The sequence below is a fragment of the Globicephala melas genome, chromosome 15 (genome assembly GCF_963455315.2).
Source record: "Globicephala melas chromosome 15, mGloMel1.2, whole genome shotgun sequence".
Taxonomy (NCBI): domain Eukaryota; kingdom Metazoa; phylum Chordata; class Mammalia; order Artiodactyla; family Delphinidae; genus Globicephala; species Globicephala melas.
In genome coordinates this window covers 75,646,393-75,669,861 of record NC_083328.1, presented here as the reverse complement: position 1 = coordinate 75,669,861, position 23,469 = coordinate 75,646,393, and the positions used below count along the sequence as shown (strand labels likewise).

The window sequence follows — 23,469 nt, the reverse complement described above, 5'->3', positions numbered from 1 at the left end:
CAGACACTGAACCAGAGGCTTAGAGAGAGGGAGCCGCGCTGCCTGTGGCCACCCTGCCCATGGCCACCCTTGAGTGAGGGCAGAGCCGGGCTCCTGGTCAGGCCTGCCTGACCCTGGTTCTGACCGAGCCACACGCCCTGGACTGGCAGATGTGGTGAAGAGGAGCAGAACGGAATGTGTGAGCCGCTGGAGAGCCATTAGGCCCGTTGCCCCCAGCAGCAGTGTGCAGGGTGCTGGTGGGCTCAGAGAAGCACGCGCTCGTTCCCAGAAAGCACAGGTGTGCCCTTGGGGAAACGTCACCGGGGAGGCTGAGTAATGTAACTAAATGCCAGTCGTGACATTAAGCTTGTGGCCCACAGAAAGGTGCAGTCGGTTTGAAAACTTCGGATCTAGAACAAGCCCCCCATTGTACAGGTGAGAAAACTGAGGCTCAGGAAGGAGAACTGACTTCCCCCAAGTTGCACGGCCATGAGCAGTGGGGGCCAGGACTTGAATCTCCATCGGGGTCCCAGTTGAGCCAACGCCCCTGGGGGCCCATGGGAAATAATAGGAACCAAACCGTGGCAGGGCAGTGATGGAGCACCCAAAAGAGGGTGCTGGGGGGGCCCGGATGGAGAAACACCTGAGGGTGCTGTGCCTCGCCACCTACAACAGATCCCCCGGGGTGGGGTGGCGGGGACGGCAGTGATGACGGCAGCGCCTATGATGGCCACCACCTGAGCTCAAACCCAGGCCTGGGACCCGGCACTTAAAAAGCACCCGATTTCACAGATGTGGCCAATTATTATTGCTTCTTTATTTCCTTTGGAAATTTACTTTTAATACGTTTTGGCTTTCCCCGTCCTCAGCGGGGTCTGGCCCTAATCAAGGCAGCCTGACTGATGACAAAAGCAGAGGCTCCCAGGTAGGCTGCACACACCCACACCTCCGGTGGGTCTGGCAGAGGCTGGAGGGAGAGTCCAGTTTGCAGCTAATCCTTTTCGCATCAGCGGTCAGCTCCTTGGAGCCTCTGGAGGGGCTGCTGATTGTGGAACCAGCTGGAAGGGAAATGCGAGGGCAGATGTGGCCACAGCCAAAGGCCCGAAGTCGGCAGCGCTTCGCTGCAGCGTTTTGGAAAGGGTGCCACACCTGGAGCCCTGGATGCAGATTCGCATCCCAGAACTACCACTGACCGCCGAGCCGCTCTGCCTCGATGAGACTGGGTTCAGCCCCAGGAGCGCCCTGAGCGCTGGGGCCCTGTCTGCTGAGTGACTACTATTTGTCCCCGTTGTCAGCTAAACTCGCTGTGGACAACAGCTATTCTGCGGGGGCCAGGGGAAACGGAAGACATATTTCTCCCCCTTCTCTCCCAGGCCCCCGACCTGCCCTTCAGCTTCAGGAGTTCCGGGCTTCACCCTTTGTCCAGGACCTTCAGAGAGATTGTGATAACAGCAGTTCTGAAGCTGAGAAGGGGTCGTCGTGAGGACAGCGTGTTCCTGCAGCAAAACCCTCCTCGCCTCCTTGCCCCTCCTCCAAGTGCTACAGACCAGAAGAGGGGAGCTTGTCATTAGGGACATTCAGGGACACAGCTTTGAATCTTAACTGTCTCAAAGGGCTTCTGCCTTCTTCGGCATGGTGTGTTCGGGTTCTCTGGATAATAAATCTACTGTAACTATTCTAGGTAAGAAGGGGATGACTTGGACGGTTACAGAGATTTTCCTTTTGATTATACAAAACAAAGCAAACACCAAACTCCAGAAAATCTAATAAAACTAATTTGAAGAAAGATTTGTTGGGTCATGTATGGAAAAGTCCAGTGGTAGCATAGGTTTTAGGTGAAGCTTGATCCAGCCACTCAACATTGTCACGGGGATCCAGACTGCCACACACCTGTCCCTCTTCCACACACATCTGTGTGTGCGTGCTCCCGGAATGGCCATTCCAACTCCAAATATCCATGACCTTTCAGCTCAGGTATCTGCACCAACATGTCCTTCCATGTCTCTTCATTTGTATTACTGAGGGAGGGAATCAGATGTCCAGGCTCATCCTTTCAGGCCAAGCACCAGAAGTTATATGTTTCTGGCCAGTGAGTGGATGGTCTCTCCTGGGTCCAGTTTCCAATACTTATTCAGTCATCAGTGGCCAGACCACGAAGGTCACATGGTTGTTCCAACCCAGTGGAGGCAAGATGTCTGAGAAGGGGTCAACCACCCTGACACCTTCCCAGAGAAGTGGGGACCCACACGCTGAGTCCCATGAGTCTCTGAAGACTCTGGCCTGAAGATGATCTGGAGTCCTCTTTTGTTCTTAATTAGTAATTTTAGGAATACTTTAAGATCGCTTCTGGTTAGAATTTTTTTCCCAAGCTTTTTCTTGAGGCTCTGTTTCTGGTTCGTTCAGGAGGAGAATTTCAGACTTGGTTCAGGAAATAGTGTTAATCACTGTTCCTGAGAAATCTGTCAGTCACCACGTGTGTCCACCGTCAGCAAGCCCAGGATTATCCTCGGTTGGCTGTTGACAGGCAACTGGGCTGCTTCTTCAAACAAACCCTGCATTATTTTATACTTTCATACCAGGAAAAAGGTTTGATCTTCAAAACAATGTACTCACGTCATCGATTAGGCTGGAAGAACTTGTTTGGCCAAATTTAGAACCCACAAGAAGGTCAGAGAATAAATTTAGAACTGAACTCTGCACCCTGAGGGCCAACAGCTCCATCTGGCACTGGGTGCCTGCTAACTCCACCTGCTACCTTGAGTTTGGTTGAATTTTTCCCTCTGATTATGTGTCTACAGAATTCTTGTATGATAACATAGTCTTTAAGGGCACGACCTGGCATCGAAAGCCTGTCTTTACTACTTCATAAGCTGTGTGACTCTGGGAACGTGTTTCATCACCTGATCCTTAGTTTCATCATCTCTTAAAGAAGGGGGGAGGGTAATAATAGCATCTACCTCACAAGATGTTACAAAAATTGATTAAGATATTTTTGTGTGGGACTTCCCTGGTGGCGCAGTGGTTAAGAATCTGCCTGCCAACGCAGGGGACACGGGTTCAAGCCCTGGTTCGGGAAGATCCCACATGCCGCGGAGCAGCTAAGCCCATGCGCCACAACTACTGAGCCTGCGCTCTAGAGCCTGTGAGCCACAACTACTGAGCCCACGTGCCACAACTACTGAAGCCCGCGAGCCTAGGGCCCGTGCTCCGCAACAAGGGAAGCCACGACAATGAGAAGCCCACACACCGCAACGAAGAGTAGCCCCTGCTCGCTGCAACTAGAGAAAGCCCGCACGCAGCAACAAAGACCCAACAGAGCCATAAATAAATAAATTTATTTTAAAAAAAAGAAAGATATTTTTGCGTGGTAAAATATATATAACACAAAATTTACCATTTTGATTTTTTTTTTTGGGGGGGGTACGCGGGCCTCTCAGTGTTGTGGCCTCTCCCGTTGCGGAGCACGGGCTCTGGACGCGCAGGCTCAGCAGCCATGGCTCACGGGCCCAGCCGCTCTGCAGCATGTGGAATCTTCCCGGACCGGGGCACGAACCCGTGTCCCCTGCATCGGCAGGCGGACTCTCAAACCACTGCGCCACCAGGGAAGCCCCACTTTGATCATTTTTAAGTGTATTGTTCTGTGGGATCACATACATTCACACTGTTGTGTTCAATCATCACCACCATTCATCTTCAGAATTGTTTCATCTTCCCCAACTGAAACCCTCTACCCATTAATCAATAACTTCTCCTTCCCCCTGCACCAGCCCATGGTAGCCACCATTTTAATTTCTGTCTCTATGAATCTGATTACTTTAGGAACCTCATGTAGGTGGAATCGGACAATACTTGTCCTTTTGTGACTGGTTTATTTCACTCAGCATAATGTCTTCAAGGGTCATCCATTGTGTAGCATGTGTCAGAATTTCTTTCCTTTTTAAAGCTGGAGAATATTCTATTATACGGATAGGCCACATTTTTGTTTATCCATTCATCTGTCAATGGACACTTGGCTTGCTTCCACCTTCTGGTGATTGTGAATAAATGCTACTATGAACACAGGTGTACAAATATCTGTTCAAGCCCAGCTTCCACTTCTTATCCAGAGTTTGATTAAGATATTGATATTTTATGGAGAGCCCTTAGCCCATGTGTGGCATATAGTAAGCATTCAACATCTTGTAGCTGATAAAATCAGTATTAGAAAAATAGTGGGCAAAATGTTTAGAAATGCAAATTAAAGAAGGAGGTGACATTTTTGCTTGTCAAATTAGCAACAACTAAAAGGTAATAATCCTCAGTGCAGCTGGGACAGGGTGAGATGGATTGTGTCATACACATCCGTAGGAAATCTTTCTGGAGACAACTTGCAGGGCTAAATCTGATATATTGAGGTTCTCAGAAGTGTGCATACCATTTGACCCAATAATTACACTTCTGAGAATTCATCCCAAAGAACTTCAATTGCAGACCAAGATTTGACACTGGAGAAGTTTGTCACAGCAATCTTTGTGATATTGTGGAAGCATCCTCTATTTCTGTTCGTAGAGAATAGTGAAAAAAAATATTGCTGGTGTAGTCCTGCAATGAACTATTTTGTAGTCATTAAAAATGCTGATGAGAATAGTGAAATGAGAAGATGTACATGCTATACTCTTTCATGAAAAAGAAGGTATAAATATTGTATATATGGATCCTGTAAGGATAGGTACCATTTATTGAGCATTTACTATGTGCTGGAAACTCTGCTAAGTTCTTTACATACTTTCTTGTTTACTCCTCCCCGCAAGCCAAAGAGGTGGGTGCTATGATTACTCCATTTTACAGATGAGAACACAGAGGTTCCAAGTGGTGACGTGACTCTCAGGGTCACACAGTCAGCAAGAGGCAGAGCTGGGATTCCAACCCAGGCCCCTCGGCTCTGAAGAGTAGAAAAGGAATGGAAAGAACACGGTGCACGAAAAGATAATCATGCTCCTTGGAAGAGTAGGAGTGAGCTAGTTTTACTTTCTTCCTCATGCTCGTCTGTACTTTTTTCCCGCAAACCGGAGTGGGGTGTGGGGAGAGCATATCAGATAGAAAGGGAAGGAGAGAGGCAATTGCCCCTTGCAAGGCAAGAACTCAGTTTGTGTCCATTTTTTTTTCTGGTGAAAGTAGAGCAGAGTGTCCTGGCTGTGTCTTCTGGCTGATTGCTTAATAATCGTGGACACATACACACACACACACACACACACACACACACGACAGAAGAGACAAAAACCAGCAGTAGCCAAAACTCTGCTAGATCGATGTAGACTTACACGCGCAGCTTTCCAAAAAGCAGAGCTCAGTGAAATAAATAGTTTTCCTGTGAGAAGAGGCTTAAGTTGGCGATCTTAACAACCCTCCAATTCATTCCAGATCTTCTCCGAGTGGCTCGCGTCAATGCACCCATCTTGATGTACTTAGGATCACTTAGTAACTGCAGTGTGCCTGAGCGTCTGCCGGGCTTCTCCGGCTCGGCAGCGTGCCAGGGTGCTGGGCAAGGGGGCAAGGAGGGGTTTGGCCCTGGGGAATGCTCTCCCCACTCCTCGAGCCCCCCATAACTTCTTGGGGTCCCCAACTTTCTTTTCCTGGTAAACCATCACATTTAATCTAAACTGGAGGCCTGAGAATTCAAACACTTTTCTTGGCAAAGGCTCCATTCCTTTAGTCCTGGAGAAAATCTGCAGGAAGAATTTAGAATCAGGGACTTTGGAAACATATACACATGAAAAAGTCTGGGCTATCTTAAAAACTGACAGCTTCACTGTCCAGGCAAAAATGTATTGATGGATGGATTCATTAATTCACTTGCTCACTCAACAATTGTTTATTGGGCCATCTCCTACGTGTAAGATTTGATACAAAGTTAGTGTAAGATACAAAGTTGCTGGACGTACAAGATTCATCCAACCATCCGTCCATCATTCAACCAGCAGATATTTACTGAAGCCTCCTAGGTGCCAGGCACCTTCTGAGGATGCTGGGCCATTAGCAGGAAACTGCCTCTTAGAGCTTGCATTCTAGCTGGGGTGACAGACAGACAAGGAAAATGTAGCATATAGAATAGCGGATGGTATTAAATGCTAAAGAGAAAAGTAAAGCCGGGATGGGGAAAGGGGGGCAGAGGTGATCCCACTTAGATGAGGGGCCAGGAAAGGAGGTGTTAAGCCACAATTTGTGGGAGATGAGGGAAGATGATCCAGGAGGCACAGAAATTAAATAACAGTGACTCACGGATCACGTGCAAGTCCCGTTTCAAGTATCTTTCAGTCCCGATTACGCCGAGAAAGTCTCTACTTGCTAATATGTCTTTGATGCCTCCCAGAGACCCACTAATCTCCCCCTTGGAAGCACAGAGGCTTAGCAGGCAAGCATGCCTACTGGCCCTTGAACTTGGCTTTGTGTTCAGTGTGAATATTTTGCAGTTACTGTTTATATTACTATTGATGGGGAATGACACTGGCTCTTCATTTACAGTTATGAGAAGCATATTTCTAATTTCATCTATGTTTGAAAAGTGAGCTGATTTTATTTATTTTTTAAAATTTTATTTATTTTTGGCTGTATTGGGTCTTTGTTGCCGCACGTGGGCTTTCTCTAGTTGCGGCGAGCCGGGGCCTACCCTTTATTGCGGTGCGCGGGCTTCTCATTGCGGTGGATTCTCTTGCTGCGGAGCACGGGCTCTAGGCACGCGGGCTTCAGTAGGTATGGCACGAGGGCTCAGTAGTTGTGGCTCATGGGCTCTAGAGCGCAGGCTCAGTAGTTGTGGCACATGTGCTTAGTTGCTCCTCAGCATGTGGGATCTTCCCGCACAAGGGCTCAAACCCATGTTCTCTGCATTGGCAGGCAGATTCTTAACCACTGCGCCACCAGGGAAGCCCTGAAAAGTGAGCTGATTTTAAAAAGTATTAAGGAACTTATAATACAGGTGGCACTCAAATATGGGGGAAATTGTAAAGGTGATAATGAATGAAATTTGGGACACACTTAAATCAGACGTGGGACATCCCTGGCAGACCAGTGGTTAAGACGCCATGCTTCCAATGCAGGGGGCACGGGTTCGATCCCTGGTCGGAGAACTAAGATCCCACCTGCCTCGCGGTGTGGCCAAAAAAAAAAAAAAAAAAATCAGACGTGACCCTTCTCCTCGAGTTGCCCAGAGCCTGGCTCAGGAGATGAAAGCTCTCAGTGTGACTCAGCCTGTGATCAGCACCTCCCTTTAAGGGCCTCTGGAAGGGGACGGCATTCCCTAAGGCTCTGATGGGTCAGGGAGAGCTGGTCAGAGGGGGAGCTGCCGGGGGCACGCTTGAAGGCAGGGGCAGGTCTGGACCTGCTGAGGGAGGACAAGCTGGGCATTCCAGGCAGAGGGACAAGGGAAGCCAGGAAGCGGGGGTGGAAAGATGAGGAGAGTCAGCCAGGCAGCCAGTATATAAGGGAGCAGAGCTGCTGGGGGAAGCAGACCTTTGGGAGGCCACCCCAGCTTTATACTAGTCTTGAGACTCCTCCTCACACAAGTTCCGTTCTTCGGGCGCTGCTTTCCTGCGTTTTCTTATGTGATCTCGGCGCACCCACAAGGCAGCACTGTGGTCAGTCCCGTTCCACAGACGGGGAGTTGCGGGCTCAGGACACATCACCTGTGCAGGGTCAGGCACTCAGCAAGCTGCTGTCAGCACTTTTATTTAAACCTGTTTTAAAAAATTCAGATCTAATTCATAGACCATAAAACACACCCTTTTAAAGTGTACAGTTCAGTGGTTTTCAGCCTTTTCCCAAAGTTGTGCAGCTACTGCCACCATCCGATTCCAGAACAGTTTCAACGCCCCCAAAAGAAACCCCGCGCCGCTGCGCAGCCACGCCCACTCTCCTCGGCTCCCAGCCCCCAGCAACCACGAATCCAGCTTTTGTCTCTATGGATTTGCCTGGTCTGGACACTTTGTGTAAGTGGAATCATATAATATGTGGCTTCTGTGTCTGGCTTCTTTCACTCAGCATCATGTTTTCTAGATTCATCCATGTTGTAACATATATCGGTACTTCATTCCTTCATGTGGTGAAAACTATCCCATTGGACGAGTGAACCCTCATACATTTTGCTTATTCTTCAACAGCTGATGAACATTTGGGGGGTTTTCACTTCTTGGCTCTTAGGAATAATGCTGCTAAGAACACTTGTGTACAGGTTTTGTGTGGACATGTGTTTTCATTCCTTTGCGAATATATCTGGGAGTGGGATTGCTGGGTCATATGGAAACTCTGTGTTTCACCTTTTGGGGGAACTGTCAAACTATCTTCCTAATCGGCCGCACTGTCCTGCGTGCCCACTAGCGGTGCCCGAGGGCTCCAGTTTCTCCACATCTTCACCAACACTTGTTACTGTCCATCTCTTTGATTACGGCCATCCTAGTGGGTGTGAAGTGGTATCTCATTGTGGACTGGCAACCCCAGCAGCCAAGTTGCGTTTAATTGGAAACTTACTCTGGCCTCCTGTGGCTGGAACTGGGGTCAGTGGGAACAGAGGCGGGAGGATTAATTGGGGCTGGGGTGCGGGGGCTTCAGCAGCTGCTCTGAGGACAGGAGGGAATGAGAAGGGCAGTCAGAGAGGGGCCCCAGGGTTTGGAGCTTGGAGAATTTGGGGTGTGATGGGGCTGGTAAGGGCAAGTGCTGGGAACAGAACTCGGAGACTGGACCCACCTCTCCTCCTGGGTCCAGGGCGAGCTTCTTCCTCATGAGAACAGGCCCTGGCCTTGGGCTTCACTGAGATGGAGGGGGACGGAGTGAGGCAGCAGAATTCCTCCTCAGGGAAGCCAGAGCAAAGGGGGTCTTGAGGAGCGAAGCACTCCCAGGCCTGCACCAGACTCCGAGGGGGGCTCAGAGCTCGAGGCCTGGGCTTCACCCCGCCAAGAACGCTGGGCACATACCACCCACTGTTTCCAAAGTTGTGACTTTCAGGTCCTGACTCCCAGGACACGGGTTGGGGCTCATTCCTGTGACCCTAGCGTGGGGCAGAGCTCTGACGACCACAGGCCCACTGTTGTTAGCTGTCAGCCACCAGATGATTTCTAATCATTATCATGTACAATATTCGTGTTTCTTAAGCATTTACTATGTGCCCTTATGACGTACTCTGATGCTTTACATGCATTTAATTTCCATCTCCATTTCACAGATGAGCAAACTGAAGTTCTGGGCTGTGAGGGAGGTCTTGCAGCCACCCCCACACAGCCAGCAAGTAGGACAGTCAGGTCTCCAACCTCGTCTCTACTGTCCAGGCCACACTGGGAGGGAGATGGTGTAGGAGCCTTCCACTTTAAGGCCTTCCTCACAGGGGGCGGATTGGTTTTCTATTGCTATGTAACAAGTTGCCAGAAACTCAGCAGCTCGGTGCAACCGCATTTATGAGCTCCCAGCTCTGGAGGACCGAAGTTGGTGTCTAAGATACTGGGTAGACGGAGTTCTTGTGTGGAGGGTGTGGAGACAAATCCACTTGCAAGATCACTCTTGTTGGCATCATTCAGTCTCACGTGGTTGTAGGACTGAAGTCCTGCTTCCTTACTTGCTGTCAGCCGGGGCCACTTTCAGCTTCTAGATGCTTCCGATTTCCTGGCCACGTGGTCCCCTCCCATCTTCAAAGCCAGCAATGGAGACTCTCTCACACTGAGTCCCTCCCATGCTTTAAACCTCTTCTGCCTGGAAGAGCCGGTCCTGTTTCAGGGGTCTCCTGAGTAGGTCAGGCCTGGGCAGGATAATCTCCCTTTTGCCATAAAAGGTGACCTACTCACAGGAGTCATATCTCCTGATATTCACGGGTTCCATCCACACTCAAAGGGGAGAGGATTTCATGCAAGGTCAAAGGTCCTGGGGGTCATCGTAATATTCTGCCGGCCACGGAAGATCTTAGGTTCTAATAATAATAATAGTAATGGCCACAGGAATGGTGATACTTCCTTTCACTTGCTCAGAGCATCATGGTTTCCAGACTTACTCTACATCTGTAATCCAGTTGGAGCCCAACAGCTATGCCGTGAGGTATGAGCATCATCCCCGTTTTACCCAGGAGACAGACAGACACCTTGTTAGCGTGTCCGGGGCTGGAGCCCAAATCTTCTGACCCTAAGCCAGCCCAGGGCTCTTGGAGCCCACAGCACCCCTGCCTGCCATCAGAACCCTCAGACCTCATTACCGTTCTTGGAAAGGGCGAAGCATCTCTTTCCAGCCAGCCCAGGCCTCGGGGAGCGCTTCCCTGCAAACTCACCGCGTTGGGTCATAGAAGCTCCAGCGTTTACAGGAATTGCTGCTGGGCTGGGTGAAGCTCACCTCATCAGGCAGGAAAACGAGTAAAGACTGAGGGGCACAGAATCAAAACAGCATGTGTGCAGGAAGAACCCCATGACCAGGGAGGGCGTCTGGCTGAGGCTGCCGTTCTGTGGCTGAAAGAGAGGGGTCCACGCTGTCCAGAGGGCCACGTGTCAAGCGGTGCTCACCGCTGCTCCTCGTCTCCATGCGCCAGGCACAGGACTCACGTGGGTGCCCTGAGCGGCAGCCCCTGGGTGCCTACATCTGCCAGGCTTCTTGTGGGGTACCTCTCCCCTTAATATTAACCAGAGCCCAAGACCCCAGTGGGAAATCCCTGCCCCCCACACACTATCCCCAAGGATTCTCGAGGGTCTTAACATTGCTAGATAGCTTTGTGCTGATATATGTTAATTTTTAAAAATATTTCATTCTTCTCCTAAAATGCTGGATGCAATTTTAAAAAGGAAAGAGCCAGCTTTGCAGCTCGAGGAGGATGAGGGACAATTAACAGTCATCATTGTTAGAAGGCCAGTAGGGCTTTACGGGGTAGGTAGAACTATTGTAAACCAAGGAGTTTGGGAGATTGGAATATCTGCTTGTCAGATCTATAGAAAATTGCAGGCCTAAGGTGATTGGATTCACTGGAAAGAATTCAAGGCGCAAACTCAAATCTGCATAAGATTACCAAGAGCACAATTCTGTTCACTATTATTTTTAGGAGAACAAAATACGCAAAGCTGTGTTCATTTCCCTCAGAAAGCATTTTCCTGAGCAGTATTAACAGCTCAAGAATTAAAAGCCACTTCTGTTTTTCCTTTTGACACCATCATTTTGAAGTATCACTAATCATAGGTGAGTCTGACCCTCCCAGAGGAAAAGACAGTCTTAGGGAGTTTCACAGGCCTGGGGCAGGCAACAGCCACGCTGAGAGTGGGGGAAAGAGCCTGTTTGGCTGGAAGTAGGTCTGTCAGTCAGTGATGTGGACATGCTTAAGGGACAGAGCCCTATGCTGTGTTCTGATAATGGACCCCTGGATGCAAAGGTGGTTAAAAACCAACCTTCAGGATAAAAACAAGCTGATCCTAAAATATAGTTCATTTGAAGTTTTTGGATGTTATTAATTTTTTTTTTATTTTTTTTTGGATGTTATTTTTTAAGATTAAAAAAATGCTTAGGATTATTATAAATCAATATTTATCAAAAATAAAAGTATATTTAGAATAGTTTTGTTTACCTGATTAAATATCTGGTTTTTGGTATGTGAAAAAAAAAAAAGACAAAAAATTGTCTTCTTCCCTTTTATTCCATGCTGGATGCTGCTCCAATTCTTTCATTTTTCCTAAAGTTTTGCTGACACAAGGCTGCTGGGAGAGCGGCCTTTGGGGAGGTCTGTGGTGAGCCAGTGCAAAGGAATCTGGCTAATTTAAGCTGAGGGGGTCTCCTGGAAGGTCATGGGGAGTGGGGGGTCACCGAATGGATCCAGAAAAACAGGACTGGAAATGGCCTGAACCAGGGGCTCAGGAACCCAAGACGGTCTCATGATAGACCCTGCAGTCAGGGACTCACTGAAGCCAGAATGAACGAAATCCAGCATGTTCTGTCTCCTGTCCTTCGACTCCAGTTTCCCTTCCCAGGGAGGCTGTGTCTGCTTAGCCTGGCGAGGTTCCTGTCCTCTCCGTAGTGAGGGGATGGTGGGGCTCTGGGCCAGTCCCAGCAGACTGAAGGCAGTGGGCTAGAAAAAGGCAAACAGGGTGCTGTCGGGAAGAAAGCCCATAGAATTTGGGGTAATGGGAACCCAGGGGTAGCACACTTGTAAGTAAAGTCTGGAATCACCATCCTAAAATCCCATTGCCTGGAAAATGTCCCATGTGCTGCTCTCCCCTCCCCTCCCCCATAGCCTTCCCTGTCTCCAGCTGTCAATCATCAACACGCACATGTCAGTGCCTTCTTACACGTAACAGTCCAGCATCTCTTCCCCCACCCCACCAATGCCTGGAGCCCCCCTTGGCACATCCCAAAGCTCATTAAGCTGCCGGGCTAAACAAAGTGTTTTCGACCTGCTGTGGGTTGGATTTTGTCCCCCTGCAAAAGATATGCTGAATTCCTACCCCCTTGTGCCTGCGAAGGTGATCTTGTGCGGAAATAGGGTCTTTGCGGATGTAATCAAGTTTAGAGGAGGTCTTCTGGGTGGGCCTTGATCCAATGATGGTGTCTTTGTAACTAGAGAGAAATGCCTCGTGAAGACAGAACGCGCACAAGGCCATGTGGCCCTCGAGGCAGAGATTGGAGCGACGCAGCCAAAAGCCGAGGAAGGCCAGGGATTAAGGGCCACCACCAGAAGCTGGAAGAGGCAAGGAAGGACTCTTATTTTTAATATATTTATTTATTTAATTTATTTATTTTGGGCTGTGTTGGGTCTTCGTTACTGCACACGGGCTTCCTCTAGTTGCGGTGCACTGGCTTCTCATTGCAGTGGCTTCTCTTTGTTGGGGAGCATGGACTCTAGGCTCGCGGGCTTCAGTAGTTGTGGCCCACGGGCTCAGTAGTTGTGGCTCGCGGGCTCTAGAGCGCGGGCTCAGTAGTTGTGGCGCACAGGCTTACTTGCTCCGCGGCATGTGGGATCTTCCCAGACCGCGGCTCGAACCCGTGTCCCCTGCATTGGCAGGTGGATTCTTGACCACTGCGCCACCAGGGAAGGAGAGGGAAGGACTCTTTCCTAGAGGCTTTAGAGGGAACGTGGTCCTGCCGACACCTTGACTTTGGACTTCTAACCTCCAGAACTGTGAGACGATACGTTTCTGTTGTTTAAATGGTACTTTGTTATGGCAGCCACAGAAAACTAAGACACTACCTCAGGTCTCTAACCTTAGCAGCACAAAGCTGTAGGAAAGGCCATAAATTATGGTTTGGTTTTTCCTTTTAACAAGGAGAAGAAAACCCCACATCCTGGAAACTATAAAGTAAGGTAACTAATTTCAATGGTTTCTATTTTGTAGATGAGAAAACTGGGGCTCAGAGTTTGTGACTTATCCAAGTCACATAGTTAGAAGGAGGCAAAGGCTGGACTTGAACAAGATTTTTGACCCCAAGACTTGTACTCATCATCCTGCATGTGAATGTGTGGCTCTGTATCTCACAGGTTAGTGCAGAGACCCCAAATCCTAGTCCCCAGATGTCACTTTTCTTTATTACATGAGCTCAAAAGTTAGTACTAGCTATGTTCTTATGGGAACTACCTGTTACAGCCACATTTTCTGTAACATGAGCCTCTGTAAAGCAAGCCTTTTTCCCTGGTGATTTTCATTACAAAATCAGAGATTCACTCCCACCAAAATCATCTCCCCATAGACCCGAGTAAGAATGTTTGGCAAAGAAGGAATTAATTGATAAACAGCTTGTAGTATACTAACTCCAGTGTCTGCCTGGAATGTTTTGCAACACTTTTGGAAACTCCAGAATTATAATTTCAGCACAACCTGTTTATTTCAGGCTATTAAGCCACATGTGTATTCCGCATGCTTGGGAATCCACTGGCTTCACTCTGAATGGAAAGAACGGAGATCCTCTCTCACTTTCGGGTGGGCATTTGTAGCGGTTGGTAGAGCAGGGCTGCAATCCCTGGGGAGACCAGTAGGGGTCTTCTTCCAAAGGAAATAAATTTCAGGCTGAAGATTCTCTAAGTTCAAGGCTTTGGGTGCTAGAAAATAAGTCGTTTCTTTGGGATGAAACCTACCCTCCTTACAATGTGGATTAACCAGTTGGTGTGAAATCACTCAGTCCTGAGAATGGGGCAAGAAAAGGTGTGGAAAAAAAATCCGACTTTTCCTGCCTTTTTGCCCCTCCTGGGAGGCACTGGAGCTGAGGCCAGGGTGCCTGGGACAGCCTCTGTCTTTCCCATCGGCACCAAGGGGAAAAGGACACTGCACGTCCGCACTGTCGAAAGAAAAACCAGAACGGCAAGCTGGCCTGACTTTTCTCTTGTAAATTGTTTACCTTGGGACAACCAGATGGCTCATCTCTTGTTGACCCCTTGACCATTTCTCGTGCTAACAGCCTCTATTAGCAAACAGTCCCACTCCACTGGCCCACATGCCTGTGCAGGAGTCCCAGGGCCTGCTGGCTGCAGAGCCTCTGGCATACCAGGAGGTTGACTCAGCACTGCTGGGCTACAGATCTTCATCAGGGTTCAGGGTCTGGGTACTTCAGTTGTAAATGGAGTGAGGGTGGAAATAGGATGGATTATGTAAACGCTTTGCAATCCCTCCCACCCCCCAGCCCCTCGTCCCCCAACCCCCTGGCCCTGCCTTTACCATGACAAGACCTGGTTGTGATTAATGTTTGAGGGGTGAGAAGGGGGCTCTTGCCTTCCTGGGCAGTGGGCAGGGAGCACTCCGTCGTCCCTGTCTGGGTTCCGTCCTTAGGCACCACCTCCTTCTGGACCTTGTGGGTGTGGTGCGGGGGTGAGATTTTAATATTAAGAGCTCCCAGAAGCCCCGAATCTGGGGTGGGGTGTAAGAAACAGATGGACATTTTTAAAAGCTCACTCCAGTTTTCAGGGCAAGTGGAGGCGGGGAGACCAGTGGAGACCCGAGAGGTGATGGGGCTTGGTCCTGGGGTAGGGGTGGAAAGAGGGGACAGATTCCGGGTGTTTCTGAGAAGCACGGTGCAGAGTGAAGTCTCTTGACCAAGGAGGAGGAGAGCGATGCCCTTGAGGGTCTTACAGCCCGGCTGCCAGCAAGACAAAATTCTCACCCAGGGAACTAGACTTCAGTGGTCCACAGATCTGAAACAATTTTAGAGGTGGAAAAAGCAGGTTCTAAACTCTAAAGCATAGAAGGAATGTTCAGAGATCCAGACACGTAAATATTTGAAGCTTCTGTTACACACACTCACACGCACGCACGCACACCTCATTAAGAGCAAGGTAAAAGGTAAGTGAAGGGCTGGGAGAAAATTAAGAAAAGATCCCCAATCCAGGATTTATAACTAGCCCCTAGAAATCAATGAGATCAAGGTGGATAACTGGGGACTTCCCTGCTGGTCCAGTGGTTAAAAACAGACTCTGCACTCCCAATGCAGGGGGCCCGGGTTTAATCTCTGGACTGAGATCCCACATACCACGCAATGCAGACTGCAGAAAAAAAAAAACAAAAACTAGGTAACTGTACAAAGGAACATGAATTTGTAAGTTCCAGAAAAGAAGGCTCTAAGGATAATGTACATATGGAAGCAAGCATGAGCTCACTGGGAATCATGTCCAAACATAACTTCTACTTAGGAACCACTAAGTCCATTTTAGAGAACTGGAAGTTGAGGCCTGCGGGTGATAGCACAGCCCAGAAGCCAAAACTCAAATTCATTAGACCCTGAAACCAGAATGGGATGGAGTGAAACCTGCAGCACTGCATTTCACTGAGGGTCAAATGAGCTGATTTGGGTCAAGTGCAAGGTCCGGACTGGCTCTCTTAGCTCTTCCATCTTGGGGGGTCAGGCCCAGTGGACTTGGGAGTAGGGAAGGGGGAGATAAAACTGAGAAGGGGAGACAGGAAGGAAGGGTGAATCTGATTTGCATAATAAAGACTTGTGTGGGAGGGAGCTGGATAGAGAGCCCAAGGGCAGGGCAGGAGGTGGAAGGATTGATCTAGAGGCAGACAGATTGGAGGCGGGGCTAGGAGAGGGCCAAGGGCAGGGCCACGTGATGACTTTCGTGCCATCCCCACCCCACCCCCCAGCACCTTGGCCATCCGGGGACAATTCCTGCATAAAAAATATTAAATAGTATAGGATATTGTGACTGGTATAAAGATGGATGTATTATAAAATAAAATACATTCTATTAATATACATAAATAATATAATTTTACATTATATAATAAAACATTCTCTTTGACCTAAAATTTCATTAGTCTTCTGATTTTAAAAGTAATCCTCATGTTTTCATGGGCCCTGTGCACTGTGCCCACATCGCTAGTGGAGAAGTTGGCCCTAACTTGTTCCACAGACAGCAGTCAGGAACAGAATTCTTTCCCAGTCCTTTTGGCTGGTTTGGAGAGAGACTCCTGGGCTCTGATGTCCAGCTGTGTGGCAGGGGGAAGGTCTGTGTCCCCACGATTACGGAGAATTCCAGGCGGTTCATCCAGGGTGGACTGGTTGGCCCACGTGGCCAGCAGAGTTCTGCCTGCCTGGGTTTGAATCCAAACCCTGCCTGTGTTGAGCTGCCCCAAACCAGCGCGTGCGTTCATCGGCATCAGGGTCTTTGGGATTAAAAAGGGAGGTAGCCTTTGGGTCTCTTCTGGCCTCCAGGTAGGGGGTTACGATCAAGGCAGGTCTCACGCAGAGCACTGACGTTACAGCAAACACCCCCCAAGGAGGAGGTCAACCTCTACTCCAAGCTCAAGGCCTCACGCTCAGGCCTACAGGCTTTCATCCATACCCTGGCGTGTGTGCGTGTGTGCACATGTGCGTGTGAAGGATGGGGGTGGCAGAGGCCCAGTGGGAGCTGTAGGCCCAGGGACCCTTCTGAATATGTTGGGCTGCTGGGGCCCCCAGGTTCCCACACCCTATTCATGTCAGGAGACGGAGCCTGAACAACATTCGTAGCCAACGGAATAGAGTATCTACAACACTACTCCTTTCACCTGTGAGAAATCGTTCCTGACCCCCAGCACGCTAATTCACCAGCCCTCTCGTGCAGATCTGACAAGCTGCCTTTAACCTTTAACCTTTAACCCGGTCCTTCCCATCGGTCACCATTCTGCACCCCGCCCCTGCCCCCGGGGGACAGTACAGTGTCTGCAGACAGTCTTGGTTGTCACGACTGGAGGGTGGAGAGCTCCTGGCATCAAGGGGTGGGAGGATAGCTGCTAAATATGCAGGACAACCTCCACAGTGAAGAATGACCCCAAATGCCAGCAGTGCTGAGGTACAGACCCTCCCATAGCTGCTTCTGGAGTGGGGACCCGCGTTAGCGCCCTCCACGCAACACCTACTCACCCCTAGGATGTGGGCTAGGTCTACGCACACTTGGGCCACGCTGCCCGCACATAAGCATTTTAAGGTGAGTTATTGAAGACCTAGTGCTGCCACGTGTTACTTCAGGCCGTTTCAGTTCTACCAGCCTCAGTTTCCCGGTCCGTAAAATGGGGGTGGTAACAGTGCCCACCTCAGAGGGGTGCTGTGGGGACATGCCCGATCCCTCCTGCCTGACCCCATTTTTATTGGTGATCCTAAGCAGACCCGAGTGAGAGTGGTGCTTCCAGAGGCTCAGCTTCGTCACCTCCCCCCATCTCTGGGCAGCTCCAGCTTCCTGTCTCCCCTCCCCACACCCACACACACTCCTTTGCCCGTGGCGGCCTCAGGAGGCTCCTTCCCCCAAGAGTTGCTGTCTCTTCCAGGTGACCCCTGGTCGACCCGCCAATGGGAGTGTGTCGGTGGTGGTCAGGGGCCATTTAAATTCGAACACTCTCTGGATATTTCACAGAAATTCATGAGTCATTTTTGCCTCATAAAACCCAGTGGAGTTAGCTGGGAGTGCAGATGATATCTGTGGACCTTTAAAAAATTTTTTTTCTTTTTTTTAAAGAGGCAGGTTTCTCCTTTGATCCCAGGTTCATCCTGAGAAGCAACGTTCTCTAGGTTGGAGGACACGCAGTCAGCTTGGTAGCTTGATTACTGTGCGACCGAGGACAGCTTAGTCAATCTCTCCATTTTCTTCGAATTAACATTTTTTTCTTAATTTGAGGGAATACATGTCCATTGTAGCACATTCGTAAGGTACTGTTTCAAAAATAAAACACGCTGTATACAGTTCACATCTTGCTCTGGTTTAGTCACATCTTACCTCAAACATTTTCCCATGTCACTATTCCTCAAAATCATATTCCTAACGGCCGCACAAATTTCTTTTGTATGGGTTATCTCACCTGTACCTTGCACTTGGCCATTTGTGGCTGCACCCTCCGTGTTCCCATCTGTGAAATGGGCACAGGTGTGCTGTGAAGTCCAATGAGAGGGCCTGCCCATCCTCTCCTGTGACTGGTCCTTGACGAGCCTACAGGCCAGAGTTGGTGCAGGACAGGAACTCCTCCCAGGCCTGCCCTGGGCAGGAAGAACACAGCGGGCTGTGGACTGCATGATACACTGAGGCAAGGGCCCTCTTGGATCCCGGATTCTGACTCCGTGCCTGGTCTTGAATCTGGCCGTCAGGAAGTTTCCATTTGCCCTGCAGCTGCGGGACAGTGGACTCTGGGGGCACAGTTGGGGCTCCCCAAGGAGCTGCTTGCTCTTCTCTTATACCAGAAGCCGGAGCCATCAGCCCATCTGTCTCTTTGAGACAAGCTGGCCACCTGCAGAGACACACCTGGGGTCTCCAGGTGCCACTGGCTCCAGCTGCCACTTCCACGGTGGCCCCTGAGAGCTGGTGGCAGGACCCAGGAATGTGGGCTGCCAGGCAGGTGGGTGCCTACTTGCTCTATTTAAACCAAGTGTTCTTCAAATCCGTACTGTCTTCATTTAAACATGCTATTTAAAAAAACACTTTAAGTCATACAGAGCACAGCTTGCTCTAAATGGAAGGTTACCTTAAATGAAATTCAACAAAACAAAACAACCTGACTGCGTTCAAGCGCCTCCTCTGCCCACCCCTGGCTCTGTGCCCGGGCCAGCTCTGTGCTCTGTTGAACAGGAAGGGTGACAAGTGACAGAGAGTCGGGGAGCCAGGATGAAAAGACGACTAAAGACTAAAAGACTAAGAGAACCCTCCCACCGAGTGATGCCTGGAGGCCACTGGGCATCCCTCACTTGGCCCAGCGTGTGCTGTGCTTGAGGGAAGCCTGAGTTCTAGCCCAATCCTCCCATTTTACAGACTGGGAGACAGAGGTTCAGAGGGGTGGGAACTTGTTCTAGATCACATGCGGCTGGAACCGTATTCTCCTGTTTCCCCGGGCACGTCTTCCCAGCCCCATACAACCTGGCTCAGGAGGCGCCCAGCAGGGAGAGGGGAGCCCAAGCCGGCAGGCGTGGAAGCCAATGGAAGGCGTCCATCCTGCGTGGGTCAGCTACGGGATTTTAAGTGGGCTCCAGCGGAGGAGCAGGGGACTGCGTTTTGGCAGGCACAGGGAGTTTGGATTCTTCTGACTCTTCCATTCACCTCTGGGTGAGCTGGGCAGGTCGTCTGGCCCCTCTGGGCTGGGTCTGGCCATCAGTAAGATGAGGGAGTTGGACTCCATCTGGTGCAGACAGTCTGGTTCCCAGAGAAGCCTTCCCAGGACGCCCTTCCCTCTTATGTATAAACTCACATTCCTCATCCTGGGCTATTCTGCCATTTCCTTTCGTGCTAAACCAAAGGGCTATTTTGGAAACTCCTATAAGCAAACTAATCCCTGGCTGGCATTTGAACGGATATAAAAGAGCCCTAAGTGAGGGACTCAGGCATAAACGCCGCCCAGCCCTGAGAGCCCACGCCGTTAAATTTAGAAGCATCGCTTCCAAATGAGGTGAAATTGCAGGTTCCCTGTGGCCGGTGGGCAGCTTTGGGCAGCACCGAGCAGGACAGATTTAGCAGAACAGGCTCCGGCTCCCTCTGGCTGCACCTTGGAGGAAGAGGCCCAGGACGGCCCCTTCAGTGTCTGGGGAGCAGCTGCTGGGTGAGGAGCCCCTTCAGCTGGCCCGCCTGCCCTGAGCTCCCCAGCTGGATCCAAGCATCAGATGCTGCCCGAGTGCCGGAGAGAGGCAGTCTCGTCTGCCACCGAAGGTTTGGGACCCGCATGATTTCTGTGACTCTCTCCTCTGCCCAGGGGCCCAGTGAGGTCCCTGGCCTGCCTCTCATGCCCTGCAGAGTGCCAGCTGCCCAGGGCTGCCCGACCTGCCTACAGTCCAGCCGCTAAAGGGTAATGCCGGCAGGGGGAGGGGGAGGGGGGATGGTCTTGGGGGAGGAGTGGGGTCTCCAAGGTGCCCAGCCTCTGTTCTGAGTGGTCAGTGCCGCTGTTGTGTCAACAACTAAACATTAAGAGTATGACCCTTGGTGAAAGGTGACAAACATCCGTTGGGACTTGTCAGAAGCCCACTGAAGGCTCCTGGGATTCCAGGGGTCTCATCCCGGCCATCTCATGCCCAGTCCACCAGGGAGGGGATCATTTTGCAGCCCGCTGGGTGAGATCACAAGGGTCAACTTCAAAGGCTCAGCCCCACCAGGGATCGGCCAGGAGAGGTGCTGCTGGGATCTGACGCTGGTCCAAAGGGCCCTGGGCTCCCACACCCTGAAGCCTGCAGGGGATGGGGCTCGATGTCTCTCAGCCGTCCCCAGGGCTACATTTCTAGCTTGGCAGGTCTGGGCCATGAACCTGCTTCCATTCTGGGGCCCCCTCCCTCCTGCTCAGGTTCACGGCAGCGGAGGCGGGGTAGTGTCCTCAGCACAGCCCCTGCGGAAGCAGGTGCATCCTAGCGTGAAGTAGCTGGGCTTTGGAGCCCATCACGCCCAGGTTCAAATCCCAGCTCTGGCAGTTCCGACCTGTGTGACCTTGGTTGAGTCATTTCCCCTCCTCTCTGAGTCTCGGTTTCTTTATCTGCAAAATGGGAAGGATAATAATAATATTTGCCTCATATAGTGTTGGGAGTATTAAATGAGATTTTAAACCTTTAGAGCAGGTAGCAGAAGGAGTGCTGGCCACCCAGGGGTCATTCATCAATAGCTGCTGCTCTTGTAAATAATGTTTTAGTGGAACATATCCAGGCTCATTCATTTACACATTATCTGTGACTGCTCTTGCTCTAAAACGGTGGAGTTGAGTAGCTGTGACAAACACCATAAGGCATGCAAAGCCAAAATAATTCACTCTCTGGCCCTTTCCCGAAGTCATTTGTCCACCCCTGTCTTGGAGTCCAGCACATAGTGGGAGTTTTAATCTTTATCCTGTTCTTCCACTGACTGCGCCTTGGGCTGCACAGCCTGCTGAAGTGGGGGAAGCAGCCCCAGCCTTTCAATTCTTGTCCTCTGGTCCCGTAAAGATGCGCTGTGACTCTTTCAGGCCCTGGAGAACGCCCCCAGCCCCACCTGCAGGGAACTCTCTGTCTAGTCGGGGAGGCAGACAAGTCACCATTCACCGTCCACTGTAAGTAAAGTGAGGCAGGGATTGGGGGGAGGTCCAGGAAGGCTTCCTGGGGGAGGTGACATCTGGGCTGGAAGAGGAGCTGCGAGGGTCTAGCCAGGAGGCCAATCCCCACGTGACAGCCAGACCTCACCCTGGAAAACGTGGCTCCCTGAGCCAGCCTTTTCACCTCTTAGAGGCTCTTTCCTCATGTGAAAAGTGGGGTCATTGCACCTCATGGCCCTGTTGTGAGTAGTCAGTCTAGAGCCAGGTGCTGGCACATTGCGTGGGTCTGCACTGAACCTCAGTTCTCCTCCTCGGTCCTCCTTTCCTAACGCTGGGCGGGCAGATGGTTGGGTTTGTTCTAGCAAACTGCATGCAGAGGAACTCTTTAGCGATCGTCTTTCTCCCTTATCTTGAAGTGGAGGACCTGGGGGAGGCTGGAAGAACGACCCAGAAGGCCTGGGAGGGAGGGTGGCGGGGAGGTGGAGGGAGAAGGTGGAGGGAGGGCGTTCCGGTCCCCAGCCCCCCGGGGCTGGCTCCAGAGTCCACGTCCCACCCGCTGACCTTGGGGATCTCCCTGCCTGCTCCCTCCTGTGCCCTTGCTCATCCTGGCTAGGATGGAGGGAGGGCGTGTTTAGCAGTTTGAGAAGCTTCCAGTGCCACCCAGAGCCTGTGCTGATAGGGGTGGGGGCAGTGGTATGCTGATAAAAGTTTAACAACAGGCAGAAAAACAAACAAACAAAAACACCTCAAACCCTAATTTGTAGCACGTGCCCATTTCCACGCTGTACTTAATTCTGTCATGGCTGATTTCAAGCTACCAACATTCCTGAAAATTTAACCGTCGACTCCTGTGAGCTGGTCCAAGCTGGCAGCAGCACAGCCCAGGTAGGGACTGTGGGGGCGTGAGGGTCCTCCCGTGGGGCTGGGGCGAACCCCCAGAGTGTGGGATGCCTGCCCACGTACCTGAGAAGAGCTGGCTCAGCATCAGTTACACTCGGGTTCTCAGCCTGGCTCTGCCGCTTCCTAGCTGGGTCCCTGGGCTCGTCTTGTTACCTCTCTGAGCCTCAGTTTCCTCATCTATTGAATTAGGTTCGCAACGGCTCCTACACCTCAGGGGGTTGTGCGGCTCTACTAAGATAATTTACATAAGGCGCGTAGTGGACAGCTGGCCTAATTATGAGCTCTCCACTGCCAGACTGCGTCAATTTCCCCATCCGTACACCCGGCTGCTGTTCACGGACCTATTGCACGGGACAGTCCCTGGCACTGGGGCTCCACTCAGTGGGTGCTCCGCAGACACTTGCCGCTTCCTCCGTCGGGGCCAGAGGTCGCTCCTTGGCTCATCTGCCCCAGCAGCTGGGGTCTCCAGGCTGGGGTCTTGGTCAGCCGATGGCACACAGACAACCAGCTCTTTCTGGTGTCTATTTCACATCATGTGCTGTCAGCACATTGTGTCCTTGGTCCTTTTCTGAATTTCCATTTTACAGACGTGATCACCAAGGCCTGGAGCCGGTGAGCGGCACAGCTGCAGCTGGGGTTTGAGCCCAGGTCTGGCTTTGTTGCTTCCAGAGCTCACCTATGCACAGCACGTGTGGGACTCTGGGCTGCGGGAGGTATCGGAGGAGGAGGAAGCTTGTGGGGGGTCACGCAGATCTGCCAGGGGGTTCAGAGTGAGGGCTCTGGAGCTTGTGGTGGGAGCTGACTACGAACAAAATGCAGGATAGACACTGGATAGATGTGGCTGCAAAGGGAACGTTCTTCCAGGCAGAGGCCCCAGGGTGGGCAAAGGTGTGGAGTCTGGGCTCAGCCACTGGGTGGAGGGGATGTGGGAAGCAGGGGCCCTACCGAGCGGGAATAGGAGGGAGTTGGCGGAGCGGAGCTTTCTCAGGGCAGTGGGGTCCCCAGAATCCTTGCACCGATGCCACCCTGGCTGAGGGGTGAGGTATAAAACTGTAGCAGCAGAGATTTAGGTTAGATATGGGGGAGAACTTTCCTATTGTGTTGGAAGACACTGGACGATATTCCCAAACGATGTGGTGGCATTTTTCCAATCTCGAGATGGTTTGGAAAAACGTAAAGACAG

General features: G+C 50.9%; 1 protein-coding gene across 6 annotated transcripts in view; it reads left to right on the top strand.

Moving 5' to 3' along the window:
* The window catches only part of RIPOR3 (RIPOR family member 3), a 70,234-nt gene that overhangs the window by 18,446 nt on the left and 28,319 nt on the right, over window positions 1-23,469 (top strand). Inside the window, exon 1 of one of the 6 annotated variants that reach the window (XM_060285089.1) lies at window positions 19,883-20,183. The exons of 3 other annotated variants lie outside the window; for them this stretch is intronic. The gene's annotated coding sequence lies outside the window, so the exon portion shown is untranslated. Of the gene's footprint in view, window positions 1-19,882; window positions 20,184-21,255; window positions 21,405-22,256; window positions 22,272-23,469 lie in introns of those variants that run through there. 2 more of the 6 variants (XM_060285088.2, XM_060285090.1) reach the window with 2 other exon arrangements.